The 17,646-nt window shown below is 30.8% G+C and overlaps 1 protein-coding gene across 4 annotated transcripts in view; it reads right to left on the bottom strand.

The window, feature by feature from the left end:
• The window catches only part of Eip93F (Ecdysone-induced protein 93F), a 287,440-nt gene that overhangs the window by 164,969 nt on the left and 104,825 nt on the right, over positions 1–17,646 (bottom strand). Inside the window, exon 1 of one of the 4 annotated variants that reach the window (XM_073077939.1) lies at positions 16,553–17,135. The exons of the other annotated variants lie outside the window; for them this stretch is intronic. The gene's annotated coding sequence lies outside the window, so the exon portion shown is untranslated. Of the gene's footprint in view, positions 1–16,552; positions 17,136–17,646 lie in introns of those variants that run through there. 4 annotated transcript variants of the gene reach the window in all.

Below are 17,646 nucleotides of genomic sequence, written 5' to 3'. Positions count from 1 at the left end.
CCCTCCCTTGGGAGTCGAATTAAAAAAAATCTCTTTGAGTGCCTCCGTATCATGGTAGCCTGGTACTTGCATTTTTGTGTACTTTTAAAATCCACTGATTTGGGCGTTTAATATCTTAATGAGTAGTTGGAATACGCATAACTGTAGGTTTTTTGTTTTGAGCCTTTAGAAAGAGCGTGGAATAATTTGTTCTTATTCTTAGATGTCTGTAATTGCGCGAGTTTTTTGAATATGTTAGCGGCGGAGGTATGGAGAACAAAAATGCATAGAATAAATTGTTCTTATTTTTAGTGGTTTCAAACAGTACACGCTCTTTTGAAATACGCATAACTATAGTCCTTACTGAGACACCAAGTTCATAAAATAATTCTTTTTTCTAATAGCTTCCTTCTTCCTTTTTTTCCTTCTCTATTTATATAAAAAGTTAAAGAAAAGATGTATGTCATGAAGTTGATTTCGCCTTTTCTTAGGAAAACTTGAGAAGCTTACTGATATTTAAAATAATTCTGCAAATAATTTACTAACTAAATAAAAGATTTCGATTTTGATGTTGAGCATATTCGACTTTCTGTGAAGGAGCGAATGAACTTACAGTCCATCTAATGGTAAGTAACCACTGCCAACAATATACATTTGTAACCTCTATATAGGACAGGTTCTACCTGAAGCCGATCACAGAAACTTACTACTCCTGAGTACTAATATACTCGCCTCGTGTATAAGTCAATCGCACCTCGAATTTTAAGTCTGACGTAAGTCACCAGAAATCACGTTCAACCACATATAAGCCACACATGTAAACTTATTAAAAAAAAGTATAAATAATACCACCACCAGTACCACAAGTATAATAATAGTCACCAGAAATAACCAAGTTTAAATACGCATTTTTTAAATAAGTTTGTATGTGTGACTTATATGTATAAGTCACACATGCAAACTTATTAAAAAAGTATAAATAATTTCTCATTCAAAATAAAAGTATTATTTATACAATACAGATGGCGTTATCAGGTCAATAAGCTTTTTATGATTCAACGTAATATTGAACTATCGGAAATGTTCAACTAAATTATTGGTCCATTGGCCTTCTTGCTGGCGTTATCAATAAATATTCGTATTGTAGCGTTTAATGCGTCAATAAATATTAATATAAAAACATTAATTTAAAAGCTTGTGTGTATTAAATTAATGTTATTTCTTTTTTAAAGAGGTAGGGACTTCTTGGGTAGCAATATTATTTATAGGTTTGCTATTTTAACAAGCGTTTACTAATTCGTATGTGAGAATTAAATCTTGTATAGCCCGCGTGAAACTGTTAGTCCGCTCTGAATATAGAAATGAATCGCGTCGCCGTAGCATTGTATGGCTCGCAACAACTTCAGAGCGGACTAGCAGTTCGGCGCGGACTATAACTGAATTTTAAAATAGTAAACCCCAACCGATTGAGCTGAAATTTTGCATGGACTTTTGGTTTGGATAAAAATGCATGATTAGAGTGTTTTTAATAAAATTTGATTTATTCAATCTCTCAATTTTTAATGATAAGGTTACACGGGGTTTCTGAATTTAATTTTGGTAATGTATCTGTGGCCAAACTGTTGTCATTTACTTACAAAACTAGGATCTGAACCCTTTTTAACTTTCACATTGGGCGTTGCTATCATTGTCATAAATAATGTAGGATATTTAATAAGCTTTTTATGACATAGAATCGTTTTAATTGCCCCCATAATATTTATTTACGAGTTTTACGAGTGGTAACAACAATAAAGCTGAGAAAATTACGTAATGCCATCATTGAGTCAACAGGTAACCATTTGTGCAATAATGTTATATTTTAACCTCAATTTATGGTCAATCTACTTTATATTTTAACACTTATTTTGAAAAAAAAGTTAATAAGAAAGTTACGTATCCCTAAGAAATAGTCAAAATGCATAAATTATCTCTATCTATTATAATTATCTGTGAATTAAATTTTTTCCGTTAAATTAGCAGACGAGCATGCAGTCCACCTGATGCTATATGCCACTCATGGACATTTGTAAATATAGAGAACAGGAGTTCTACCAGAAGCGGGTCACAAATGCGTTGCAACAACGAACGAAGTTGATCGCCTCATGTGTTAGTCAGCCAGCATCCACACCACACCGAAAACAATAATACATAAATTGAGCAAACCATTTAAATCTACGTCATGTCATATAAGTATGAAATATTTCAAAGCGATTATTTTTTGTTTACTTTGAAATATGCCATAAATACAAATAGCAAAGAGCCAGTTATCGTAAGACACATCTTTCCTACGCTTTAATTGACGATCTCACATAAACTATGTTTACTTTCCTCAGTGGCAATAAATGTTTAAATTAGAGCTTTCATTTGGAAATTTACTGTTACTTGTAATTCATTCCAAATACCGTTAACTTATGAGCTTAATTTTATATAGCACAGATATAAGCATCGCGAAAATAAATAAACTTAAAATAGTAATATTAATTTTTAAAATACACAATAAAATGTATATATGTTAGAGGTTTTTTTTTAATTAAATCAATAAAATATGATGTCAAAGTGTTTTTTTTAATTACATTTACTTTTATTTTATTACGACACATTTGCATTAGTTATCGATGCATTGATGTCTTAATAAATACAAATAAAAAATGCGTTGTCTATGGACTCTATGATCAAGAAAATTGGCATCGCTTCTTCATATAAAAATCCAATATCGATGTCAGATCAAATGACTTGCTTATATAATTACATTTTTTATTATTTTTTACTTTTACACAAGACATTACATTAGGTATTATAAAATTGCGCTACAAAAACTTTCTCAACCAAAATCCGCAAAAAACACGCAAGCCATCAAAACGGACATCCCTACATAAAAACGTAACATCGATCAGATCAAATGACTTGCAAGCCAATCGAATCGGTAAAAAAATTCAAAAAACGAACGCGCCAAAAGCTGTCAAGCCGCGTCAACGTTCTGAGACCTGCCCTGCCCCAACCGAGACCGCGGTCGTTCACCGTACATTTATTTCGTTTTTTGCCCGCATACAAACTAAATGTACATACTACGTGACCATTCTTGCCGGTGAAGCGGGACACTTGCGAAATGTAAAATGTGTCTGTTCTTATGTGCGGACGAAACAAGTTACACTTTTTTTGTATACTTATGGGAAAAAACGTAGTAATAAATTTTAGCAAAGAAAACTAGCAGTAGACAAACAAATATTATAAATAAATAATGTGCATTGATGCAGCGCACAACCTCTTCCCACTCTAAAAATACACCAATATGAGCTAAAGAAATATAAGTTAAAAACTACGAAGTGGAATAAAATCTCTAAATAAACTAGGTGCTTATAGATTTTTTACATCTAAAGATTTAAAAATCTTCAAGTTCTAAATGAAAAATAATCTGTCAAATAATTAATCTGGCCTTAATACCTTAAAAATACGAATAAATAACTCGAATAAATTGTTTTACTTGTCAAAGAAATGAATAAATTTACAATATTGAGTGCTACATTTAAATCCAATATATGCTATTTCCATATTGATTGATATATTGCCTACGGGACAGCAGGACAATCGAGAATATCCCACTCAATCGGAACGTATGGCCACGTTATACGTAAGTGCGTAGATATAAAGCATAACTTTCGTATCTGACGTACGAAACAGGTCCATAACTGGATTCTTGTCGGAGGGCAGTTCGGTAGCGTGGCTTAGAATTGAAAAAGAAACTTAATGAATGCTGGACGTTACCCTTATATGCGCGGGTTTTGTTTTTGTTTCCTCTTTACATAACATTGGTGAATCATTCGAATCGAATTGACGTTGTGGAGGGATTCTGACTTTGTGTTCGATTTTTGGTATCAGTTACGCTTGCTGAAATCATTAATGAATAATTATTGCTCAAATTTTATTTAAGGATAAAAAATAAATGAATAATTATTTTGTATTTAAATAAAAGTAGACGGATTTTATCACGTATGTTTTTGTGTTTATTTTCAGAATTCTTTTATCAATGATTTATGAACAATATTTTTTTAAATGTCCGATTTATTTTAAATTTTCAAGTGGAAATATTATTTAAAATAAAAGGAAGGTCATTGCCTTATGTCAATACAAGTTGAAGGAGTAACATCTGCTCATTTGTATAAAAATAAAATACTAAAATAAAAGCAGACAACAGTAAATTATTTGTTACTTTTTGTTTTTAATTAAAAATGCATAATTTATTGAACGTATCCATCTAGTTAATGATTTATTGCTTTATCAGTAAATGAGTTTAATTTGAGTGCACATCAAAAAAATTAATTCGGTAAATATTTATCATTAGAAATAGAAATATATTTAATCTGCCAATCGATAATAATCTTTATGAACATTTTTTAAAATAGCAGCTGCGTAGATTCTTGTATTTCTGCCTACAACATTTATATCCTTTTTTAATTAAAATAAAATGTTAACGACCTGTCATTGGTCTTTAGTTCTTTATTATTTTATCTGTGGTAATGTAAAACATTTTTATTGAGCGTCACAGATAAATAATTTACAAAGCGCGTTTAAAAAACAATAGTTTCCTAATTTATCGGAGGAAATAGCAAAAACGAGTTTTAACGTTACATTAAATGAAACCTTGCAACAAATGAGTTGCCATGTTATCTGTGGTAGATGTAACACATTTATTTATTGAGCGTCACAGATAAATAACTTAAAAACATTAGTTTTCCTAATTTATCGGAGGAAATAGCTAAAACGAGTTTTAGCGTTAGCGTTACACTAAATGAAACGTTGCAACAAATGAGTTGCCATGTTTGAGAATACGCCATTCTGCGAGAATGGCGTGGTAGAATGGCGTGGCTGGTTTTTGTCATCGTGTTTCTCGTTTTACAGTGGACGGATGAGGTGCATCAGTTTTTACTTGGCGGAATTTATTTTGCTGCCAGGGTGCTAGATAACCTGATCTTTGCCCACGGCGCCATTTTGATTTTAGTCTTCGCTACTTGAAATTATTGGTTGCGTTCGTGAGATACTTTTTTTAATTTCGTTTTGTTGGCCGTTGATCTTGGTTGCTTTGCTTAGTTATTGTAAATATAATTTGTATTATTTTTGGTTGATTTATTACGGCTGCTTAGGTAACGTAGCATATAACATAGGTCGGTTACAGAGGGTGCAGATTTGTTATACTCCGCGCCAAACTGCCAGTCCGCTTTGAAGTTGTTGCGAGCAGGTGTAGTCATACAGTTTGCTATGGCGACGCGATTCATTTCTATATTCAGAGCGGACTAGCAGTTTTATGCGGACTATATTTATTTTTAGAAAACTTAATAATTAGATATGTAGTTAAAATAAAAAGCAGATGCCTGTGATAGGTAATAAAATAACATACCTATCAAAACGTTCTAAGTTAGTCTTATGACTTATTTCAACGATGCCATCCGAAATATATTTTGTAACTACCTGTGCACCGCGGTTTCACCCGCGTTAAAAAGAAATCTAACAATATCATAAAAAAATCGTCAAGACTAAGTAGCCTAAGTTAGTCCTTATTACATCAGCTACCTGCCAATAAAAGTCCCGTCAAAATCGGTCCAGCCATTTCAGAGATTAACCAGAACAAACAGACAGACAGACAGACAACAATTGTAAAAAATGTTATTTATGTGTATAATATAATTTATGTGTAAAAAATGTTATTTACTACATGCATATGTACATTCACATGCATGTAGTAAAAAGCGGTTATTTCAATATTAAAAACAGACACTCGAATTTTATTTATATGTATAGATTTGTTTCATCTATTTGAAACAAATCTATACATATAAATAAAATTCGAGATCCATTCTATATCCATGTTTTGTGTTTCCATGTCCGATATAGTAGGTTTAGGTAAATCAGACAGCAAATAAGATGTGTATAGCTTAACATATGTGGATACATGAAGCGTAATGCTACACATCTGTTGTGCTTCAAAGTGCTTGTAAACATGTCAATAAGCCAGTATTAGGACAATTGCTCTATATTTCGTAATATACCTACTATACCTACATACAAGTATATCTAGAATAGTAACAGTTTGGTTAGAATAGTAACAGCTTAGTCCTCAGGGGTATCAACTCATGAAATGAAATATATTTATTGTGTATAGGCCAACGGCGGCACTTACAAATTGTCAGGTACAATATTTTTTCTTAAACTACTACCGGATCGGAACATGTGTGGCTCACCTCACTGTCTGATGTCTCTGATGTTATCTGAGGTTGATTACAGATGTCCATGAGCGGCAGTAGCCACTTATCAGAAGGTTGAATGCATTATTTTTTCTACATTTATCTTATAAACAAAATAAGTGCCCCAGCAATTTTGAATTATACTTTTAAGTTTTCTTGTTTTCTTTCGCGGTGATTATAAAAACATAATACCGAATTAAACAAGAGAATTATTATAAAAGTTTAAAAAAAAGACAATTGATTCATAACATAGCCTATGTTACTCCTACAATTTTAGACGAATATAGACAAATTCATCCAAATCGGCGTATCTAAGAATAAGACATAAATACGTAGAAAAACATTCCCCTCTGCACTTGCCTAAAAAAGACGCAGGATGCGAACCCGGACCATTACCCATATTACCACTGAGCTATCACCACTAAAATACGCATTAAGTTATTCATCCTCCGATCATCCATCGAAAACAACAAACAACTTTGTAAACAATACAGTTAACACGGAAGCATAACCAATTACTTATTATTTCGCTAACAATCATAAACAATAACAAAATTGATTAACGTTGACCAATCATTGCGTTAAAATGTGAACAATTTTACACTTAAACAAGTAGACAATTTTAGTATTATTATTTTGAGGATTTGTATTTATACAGATAGACAATGACAATTATAATGATGAAGAAAATGAATAATCTACTTATTATAACATTGAAGTAGTAAGTTTTGGAGGTAGATCCCTCTGTGGTATGCTTCCGGTACCACCGCTACACCTATTTCTGTTAACAGCAGTGTTAAGCGCTGCTGTCTGGTCTGAAGGGTGTGAGGGAGACACTTTTCCGAGGTATTCCAGCTTAGTTCTCAGGGGTAGCGGCGAATCTGTGGCTGATCTCATGTAGAAATTTAATTTTGTTTAGGATCTGTTATTCGTCTATTATGGAAAACAATAAATTAATCCACGCTAGAAATAGGTGTGATTGTAATATAATAGCCATACTAGTTCCACCAGTATTGAACCTTCATATACTAGCTGACCTGGCAAACGTTGTGTTGCCATATAAATAAAAAAAATGTTAAGGGTGAACAACCCTTATCACTTGGGGGTATGAAAAATAGATAGCAGTCGATTCTCAGACCTACTGAATATGCATATAAAATTTGGTGAAAATCGGTAAAGCCGTTTCGGAGGAGTACGGTAACTAACATTGTGACACGAGAATTTTATATATAAGATTAACATCTCCACGCTAGAAATAGGTGTGATTAAATAACCATACTAATTGCACCAGTATTAAACCTTCATATAAATAGCAAACGAGCTTGCAGTCCAACTGATAAATCATTGCCGTATGAATATCTGTAAATAATCCAAATAGGATTACCCCTTATATAACCCTTACTATCTTCAATGCTACACAGCAGGATAGTGTTATTATAATACAGACACTTATGGCGATAATGCTTCCGGAGTCGAACCACTAAGAGTTTTACCACCTTCAAATATATGTAATTAAAATTTCCAATTTGTCAATTGTAACTTCAACATAAAACCCATGTTTTACATACTTAAGTAAGTAGAACATTAGAAATACAGTCTTACACAAACACAGAAATGCATCGAACATACAAAATAATTACCTATCTCCAATCCAGAAATGCAATTTGCGAGCCACAGACAACAAAACGGGACAGAAGGAACAAAAACATAAAAAAACAGTTCACAAAAATGAGGTCATTCAATTTCGGCCCGACGGCGAAAGTGGGCAAGTACTTTTTGTACTTTTTGCTCCATTACTTTCGTCTGAGTCGAGGCCGTGGTCAATGTGCTTATTGTTGTCGGGCAGGATCTGTTTATATCGAAACTCTTCAATTGCGACTTTTAATCGCGGAAGAAAAGATGGAACGACTGTTTTTAAATAAAAAGAAAGATGTTTTATCGGTTTTTATTTTATTGTTTTTATTAGTGGTAATATCAATTGAATTAACGATTTATTACTCTGGTTGTACAAATGAAATTATTAAATAATATTTTATATGTATATTTTATACATAAATTAAAATAACGCAGAATAAAAATAAATATATATTACAATATTTTAGGTATCATTATTTAAATTTTATTTACAAGGATTTTTTTTTGAGTTTTATTTATACTTTATTGAAATAAGGCCATAATTTTATTTTGTGTTAACAGCCATTTCTCCATAAAAGATAGAGCTTTTGTTAAATTAAAATATTTTTTTATAATGACTTACAATCTTTAAAGATTTGTTATAATAAAGTTTAATAATATTAATTTTCACATTTAATAAAATTTATTAACGATAACCATTGTATTATACGTCAATAGATATATTTAGTAAACGAAATTTAAAAAAACACTCAACATATTTGACTGGAGATATCTTTACGTTAAAATCTGCAATCCAAAACTATTGAAACTGTCACATATCCCTAACAATTACAAACTGGGTTACCATACTCCACAAGTTCTTTGATTGAGTTCCTTAGTTTGCTGACTCCCGGGATTTTGGTAACTAAATACCGTGTAGAATGTTGCAAGTTTGATACATCCGATTTGAACCTATCTAATTAAACTGCGAATAACTATCTTCTACTCACATAGTATAAACGTTCTCACACCGTTATTACTATATTATAGTAAGATCTCTTCTTATAAATGTTATAATGTGGTAAGTTAGCAGCCAACATAAGGTATTAATTAGTATTTAAACAATTAAATCTAATTTCATACGGGTATTCAACTATATTTTCGTAAGATTTTTGTTTCGTAATTAATCCTGCCAGGATCCTGCTAGGATTAACTCCAGAAAATCTTATAATAAGAATAAAATAAGCAGGAACCTTATGGAAAGTAACGAGGAATCAGTATTGAAGGAGAGCCCGTAAAGGTATTCATGTATCCATCTTTATTTAGGAATTTATGTTGTATTTGTATCTTTTGTACTAAAATAAATTCAATTGCTTATATTTACTTAAAAAACATACAATTTGATGCATTTTAAAATGAATATAAATATATTAAATAAAATATGTGTAAATGTGTAAGCTAAATATTTCAAAAAGGTTACAAGCCTTACAGCAAAATAAAGTAAGTAATCACATACAAAATCGCAATCGTAAACACACAGTATGGAGAGCGGTTAATGGGATGTTGGGCGGCAGATGTTTTCGTTATAAATTGAGTTATGAGTCTTTATGAGTCAAGTCTTCACTCACGCAGCCCTTAACAGCGTTTAATTTTGATTTCAGTCGAATTATACACCTTAATTTTATTACTATTACTTTCATTTCGTTAAAAAATGTAAATCTTTCTAAGCTTCAATTATAATTTGTTTACATTTTTTATTTTCGTTTCTTTTGTAAAAATAATTTATTTCTTCTGCAACTAAATTTATTTATTTTTATGTTTAGGAGTTATATTGTCATTTGTCATTAATAAAAATATTTAAAAATGAATTTTAATAATATTTATGCGAACACTAGTTATAAATTATAATAATGAGATGACAACTTTCTGACACAAATTTATTTTATGTAGCTATAAAAGATATTACATTCCTAAAAGATATCACTTATCTTTTTTACTGTCCTCCCAAAAGAAACAGATTCAATATATCACATATCACTATATATTTTAAGTAAAATTACACATTTAACTGTCAATTCAGAATCTAAAAGATATCACAAAACAAGATATCCCAATCAAGTTGCAATTGCTTAGAAATTAGATGGTCGACAATAATCTAACGCATTCTGTATGGAAGCGGCTACCGACTGGTTTGTGGCAGGTGAAATAACCGCCCACAGGCCTTTTCGAGATACTAGTAAATACTAGATAATAGCGGATAATACTAGACTTGCTTGTACTCTAGTTAGTATTAAGTTAGTATATCTATTTTAAAAAGATAGGTTATGGTTGGCTGCTTTTCATTTTAACGTGCTTAAGTGAAGATATAACATTAATTCATTGAAGTGTGTTGTTTTTTTCTTTCTTTTATTTTCTTATTTTAACGTATTGTTTAAAATTTAATAATTATATGTCATGTGATACTCATAGTATCATAGTAGATCTGTGTATGTCGCTAAACATACTGATGCTCAAATCATAATTAATAAGAAAGATGATTTAATAAAAATAAAAACAGAAAATTTTCATTAAAGATGTTTTCTTTATGGTGTTATTTTTTAACGTCAGTATCCTTTTACCACACTCCATAGCATACCAAATTTATCTTTTCCATAACAATCCAATTTTAAATTTAATCACTTTACGCTAATGGGGTGTGTGGAGCTGGGTATTTCAGATCACACAAATTACCCTTGTACGTTTTTAATAATAAAGCAATACATACAATGTTTTACAATCAACGAAATTTGTCAATTTTTGCCTACTAGAAATTGTCTTTCGTTCTTTGGTAATAAATAATCAATATTAAATTATTTTACGTCAAATTAATTGATTTTATGTCGCCATTATCGTTTTTAATTCATTATTGTCTTAACGCATAAGTAAATAATAATAAAAGAAATATAACTGTAAAAAATAATAATATTTAATATATTCTTAAAAACTATGTTTTCAACCCAAAACATTAGCGCACTACAGAAGTTTTACCATCTTTATTACATTTATTTACTTTTGTACTAGTTCAGTATCATTAAAACCTACTTTTTGTGTGTTTTAAACACCTTTGGAGCAATGAATCTGTACCAATATGTCATCAGGTGAAGGTTTATGACCACTAGTTCACTAATACGATTTGGAACGGAATTACTAAAATGGTGTTACATTGACCCTACAAGTAAATGGATTATTTAATAACATTGAAGAACTTGAAAATGATAATGTGTTAATCTATAAATATAAAAATCAATTGCTGTTCGTTACTCAAGTTAGCTAAAACTCGAGAACAGCTGAACCGATTTGGCTAATTTCAGGTTAGAATAATTAGTGGAAGTCCAGGGAAGGTTTAAAAGGTGAGTAAATATGAAATATATGTCATAAATAGATTCTGAGGCGGTACAAAGTTCGCCGGTTCAGCTAGTAAGACATAAATAAGATTTGTTCAATTAAGATCAACCTTTCATTTAACTTATGTATTAAAATAAAAGTTACTAGAGATAAATCCAATTAGCTCGATCACGAAGATATCCTTTTTACTTAAGGCGTTACTGTCAGCATCCGTTCACAACAGATCATCACATCAATTTCATCTTATTTCATTCTTATTGAAGTTATACAGGTACATTAGTATTCGTATCAACTCAATCGGTTATGTGGAAGCAGTTAAAAAAGAGCTATCCTTGCATTATATAGTTAATAACATCTTTTAATACTTAAAACATGTTTTTACGTCGAAATTATCTAAAAACTGACTACATGGGATTTTTATGACTAATAAACGGTGGTTCTTGAAATACGTCTACAAGATATACCCTAGTTTTATTAATGAAATGGAACATTATATAGGTAGCTACTTTACTTAATCTTTTTAAATAGCACCGCCTACGCGCTTTTATTTTAGTCCAGAAATTCCAATGATAAAACGTTGGAACGGTATTAAATCTAAAAGATTTATAAGAAATTACCTTTCGAATTTTAAATTTAAATATTACAACCATCTATCTTTACAAATGAAATGAATAAGTATATTTTAACGCCCAACATTTATGTTTCAACCAAAAATCCAATATGAAACCTAAATCATTCTTATTTAAGAATTTTACTTCTTACATTGCAATAAAAGAAAAGAGCTTGATTATTATGTGATTCGTATTACCGAGAATCTTTCGAAGCTACACTGATGTAGGTTCTGGAAATACAATTTCCCGATCTCTGAGAACCTCTACAAGAAATCTTCAGAATTGCGTGGGTAATTTTCTTTTAGAAGAGATAAATAATCCTCCAAATTACGTTGGAACATTCCAAGATTCCTACGCATTCTTATAAATTAGAAAGTATATAATTTATTGATATCATCTTACGATAAGTTATTAGTAAAATAATTTATCTTTGTAACAGTTTTATACACATAGTTATGTGTCCATTAATAATTTTATTAAAATACACATGATTTTACTAATTTAATGACAACTTTATCATTTTTAGTTTTAGGGCAATTAAATTATTTAACGCGCATTTCTAAAAGACAACGCAATTGCGTTAAATACTTATATTTAACGCAATTGCGTTTTCTTGATCGGAATATCAATATCCCGTGAATGACTAAATATATTGTATGAAAAATCTTTTAAATTCTTAACTTAACAACAATATGCTGTAAATAATATTGCAAATAAGTTAAGTGTTTTCTGGCGAATATTTTTTTGCGTTGCGTTGGTAAATAATAGAGACCTATAGTCGTGTTAGTAATATATTATGTACTATTAATAAGAGTCCAGACAATAATTTAGGGTCAATTACTTGTTCCCGTACTTATTGAACTAATAGAGGTTTTCAGTTGACTTTAAAACAGCCCTACCTGGTCTGAAGGCGACCTTCTGAGCAGTAGGCGACCTTCAAAGGCCTAAAATAGAATTCCTAGTGTTCCAGTCGCAGTTTATACCGTCGATCTATCGGTGTACTCGTGATATCGACCGACAAATAGACATTAATATTATCAATAGTATGCAGGTGCTTTCCAATACATTGTGCGAGCGCAGCCGATTTGCCTAGATTTGTATCTATCGTCTATAATGTCTATGGAACCGGTGTTTATATTGTTTATGGTAGCGGATATTTCGACTGTTATCTATGCTAAGATTTGGACTGTATTGCCAATGACTTGATTTAAACTTTGCTTTTAACTATTAACGCAAATATATCAAAGTAATTTACGTCAATAGATTAAGTTATTACATATTTTATATCTGTCTTGAATTTAAAATATTGTTATATGCATTTATTTTATCATATTAATAAATTACATGAATAATAATCATTCGGTTATCTTTATATAACACTTTATATAATAGATGAAAAATAATATATAATTTTTAATTTAGAATAATCACAATACAAAATAAAAATAATTAAAAGAATAAAAAAGTTAAATTTTAAGTTCCGAATTTTAATTTTTAAATAAATCTCTTGTGTATAACGGAGTAACTTATAGGCATAGGCAAAGTTAAATTGAGCGCAAGCATCACTAAACAAACATAAAAGCATTTCTCTTTCACCTAAAAAAATAAATTAAAGCTTTTCTTTTAAATTGATAGTGTATTTCAAATTTAGAACGTAAGTTCAAGAGCGCGCCCTCGATCGGTCCTTGCGCGCGCGCCAAGGCGCTCGGCTGTCAATGTTACTACATAACCGACGCCATCTTGGTTACTCGGACGAGTTACGACGCGAGCTAATGCCCCAACGATACATACAGCCACCTGTCGCAATGGAACTTAGGGCATTAGATACAGTGTAATAAGTTGTCTATGATTAGATACTTGAATGTTCTGTTACTAACGATTATGGGAGATAATTAGATTACAAAATAAGGAAGTAGCTTAACAAGTATCGACATTAAACATAATATTACGTTAATTAAATAATAAAATAAGACAAATCTAAAAAATAAATAAATATGAAACAGGCAATAAATTGGTAATTATTATAACAATTGCAATAAATACCATTTATGTATTCGAAAAATAGCCGTGCTTTAAAAATTTATTCCAAATTTAAATGAAAGTTCGTTAACAAATTTAAAGATTTTTTATTAGATCTTATTAAAAATTTTAAGACGTTTATAATCAAAAATGTTTACAATATAAATTTTAATATTTTTAATATTTGTATCAGTTTTATCTGTAAGTATTTATTTTGTTTAAATTATTGTATACTTTTACACGCATTTTATTATTTTCTTTCAATAAATAACACATCAAAATGTCAAAAAAACAACATTTGTTTTTATTACGAACAGTCGATTTCAGGACGTAAGTTCAAGAGCGCGCCCTCGATAGTGGTCCTTGCGCGCGCGCCACGCCGCTGTCAATGTTACTACACCGCCGCCATCTTGGTTACGAAGGCTAATGCTTTCGCGATACAGCCACACCTGTCGTAATGTTACGAGAAATATACTTACAGATTAGAAGGGTTGCAATAGCTGTTTTATGTAAGTTTGTGGCTCTATTATATTTTTCCGTTGTAAAATTAAGTGCGTTTGTGGATATCTATGTGTTTTGTTTTTATGTAGCTTTAAGAATACAAACCTATAATACCTAATGAAGGAAACAGTAGTTATAAAGTTGTATATTATTGTCTTTTTTTAAAATAACAATTGATTCACAATTGTATTTTTTATTTGAATTTTATTTATTTTAACTTGAGTCCTGACATTTTTATAGTAATTTTGTCTATGCGACGTTATATGAATTTTGGTACTTTACGAGTGATTTTTAGTTTGATGTTTTTGGTAATAATTAAAAATATATAGTCGGAAAAAGAAGTTTTGATTTTATATACATAATCTTGTCACAATAATTGGAGGGCGCGCACTTGAACTTTTGAATTCCGAAATGTTAATTTTTCCGGTCACACGCCACATTTCGGCCAGTTCTGTCAATGTCGACTGTGTTTTGTTTATTTTTTTTATTAAGTACACATTTAAAGTTTATTGTCGTTGTAAGATGTTTTAAATAATTTTTTGAAGGTTAACAATGTCATAATATTCGTAAATAACAGAAATTGGTTATAAATAAATTCTTAAATGAACGTTTCTGTTTTAAGTTATTTATATATTATGTGGACAGGATATTTAAAGTCATACTTTTATACACTTTAAATACTTACTACAAACAAATGAAAAATATGATACGTACAATAATTTCTATCTTTATTAAATGAGTTTCATTCATTTAAATTTTAAGTAACATTGTTGTTTTAGATTAGGTAAATAAAATTTTATTGTCTGTCATAAAACTATGTCAGAATAACTATAAAATTAACAGTTATAAAGCAACAAGTTGTATCGAAAATACATTTATATTATGTTATATGTTACTGTTTATTTTTAGTTTTAAATATAGGTTACACAGCCGTGGTCAGTATCAACATCCTGAATACATGACCCGTTTGTTTAAATATAAAAATGTTATTACATTGTGCAAGCTTTATCATTTTTAATAACTTAATTAACTTAGGAGGTACGTATTAAAAGTATTTGTGTAAATAGTTTTTTAATGTAACTTGGGGATAATAACTCACTATTACTATTACTATTTTACCAGCAATTACAAATATTTAGATTAGAAATTTTAAGATTACAGTAAATATTTCTACGTTTTAAATAGGTTGTTTGAATTATAATTACAATTAAATTAGGTTACACATTAATTTTATATGAAAATAAATAATAAATATGTGTTAATTTCAAATTTAAAATATCTGAAGATTTCTAAAAATGATTATTGATTCAAAACACTATACGTAAATTCTAAAAATGTTATTTTATCATTTAAAATTATTAAAATGACATTATGTCATTTATTATCTATTTTAACACAAAGAAAAGTTGAAAAACTTTCATAGCCTTGTCAAATCGTGAGGATATCGTTAAAGATGAAAAAAGTGTTTTAATTCCATTATTATTGATTAACAGTTTAAAATTAAAGAGATTTGGGGTCAAAAAGAGATAGTTTAGGATATTAAAACTAAAATCTCGGTTTCGCGGCGCGCCCGTCAAAAGTTCCGACGGAATATTTTAGCCTACGACCCCGCGCAATCGTCAAAAATTATAATAAATGTAATTAAAAGTTACAAATTTAACATATTCCGACTAATTGTCATACTCTTATCCTAAATAAAAAATAAAAAAGTTGTTTTAATCCTCTAAAATAAGATTTTCGAAAGTTTTTCGGATATCCCAAAAGTTGTATCACCTTGCAGAAACTACGTAATCTTACATAAATTTAAATGCAAAGGACATCTATTACGAATAAATCGAATAGAAAACGTGAATAGTAATCTTTATATCGTCATTGGCCTTCGATCAAAATATAGGTTGCAATTTATTAACGCACACACGTTCGCCTCACGCACACGTGAGAGCGGCGTAGTCATAGAAAAAGAGTGGGACAGATAATGTTAACGACTATAGGTGGGGCGCGATGGAGGGGGGCTCGTAAGAAAAACACAAAAAATGTGCGTGAACCCCACGCACACAGCAACACGTGCGATCCGTCACACACGCACACAAGGCCACCGAGTCAAGGAAAACGCAAGATTAAGGGCACAATATCGAAACGAATTAAATTCTTTGTCTATGTACTCACATGCGTCAGAGGTGGCCGTGTCCTCCTCGGTCCAGTTTGACACTTCGGTGGTAATTTTTGTAAAAAAAAAAAAACAAAAAACAACGAAAAAGTTCGGATGGCCGGCGCGTCACCTGGTCATCAACACTCACAATTCCTTCAGCCGTAACTCGCGGCGGCACTGTCACTGCTCGGTATATCGTACCACATCACGATTCTGATACACAAAATAAGTATTATCTATAATCTGTCTAATACCTAAGTTCGGTCCTAAGTTTCCATCTGATATGTGTGCATCGCAGTTTCGAATTTGGAAAGTTTGCGCACTCTAATAAAAATCCACTGGATCGCAAAATACAATTTGATGTTTAACAAACCACTACGCGATTGATATGAATATATTTTTTGATTTTTGTATTTTAATTTTTTTTGTAAAATTTAAAAATATTTTTTTTAATTTCGGCTCGTGTTTATTTTGAGGTTTAGTTGCGTCGCGTGTTAGATCGTATGTTGTGTTGGGAGCGGAAATGCGACTGGATTGTGCATAGGAGGCACTGCACCGAGCGCGCACACTGTACTAGCGGGCGTGCGTACTTAGCCATTACCTTGTGTTTACTGCGCCGAGCGCCGCCACCCGACTAGTCTTGGTACTGGCGCGATGCAACCGATATCGGATAATATAGACACAAGAATAGACAAAATTGAATAAAAATCGATGATATACGAAATTTAGTAGCCAATGAGCATGCAGTCCACTTGATGGTAAGTCAATAACGACCATGGACGTCTATGAACATCCTCCAATAAGATTAAATTCCTACTTCAGGTCGGTCACAGCGCCGCTACTCCTATGAACTAAGCTGGAATGCCTCGGAAAAGCATGTCTCCTTAACTTAACACACCAATAAAATAGAAAAAGAACGAAAATTATAGTTTCCCATCCAATTTCCTGTAAAACACGTCCGAATTTTGAAAACTTGTAATTTTCAACTCGAACAAAGCAAAAACTCGTTGAAATTACCAATCAACTATACTAAATACTCTTTAACTTTCATATTGTTATTAAATAAATTGATTGAAGAAAGTTTATCAATCGAAACTAAACTGAAGAATTT

This window comes from Epargyreus clarus, unplaced genomic scaffold (genome assembly GCF_041222505.1).
Source record: "Epargyreus clarus isolate Ecla_fem2 unplaced genomic scaffold, WU_Ecla_fem_2.2 ptg000002l, whole genome shotgun sequence".
NCBI classification, from domain to species: Eukaryota; Metazoa; Arthropoda; class Insecta; order Lepidoptera; family Hesperiidae; genus Epargyreus; species Epargyreus clarus.
This window is presented reverse-complemented; position numbering and strand designations above follow the sequence as displayed.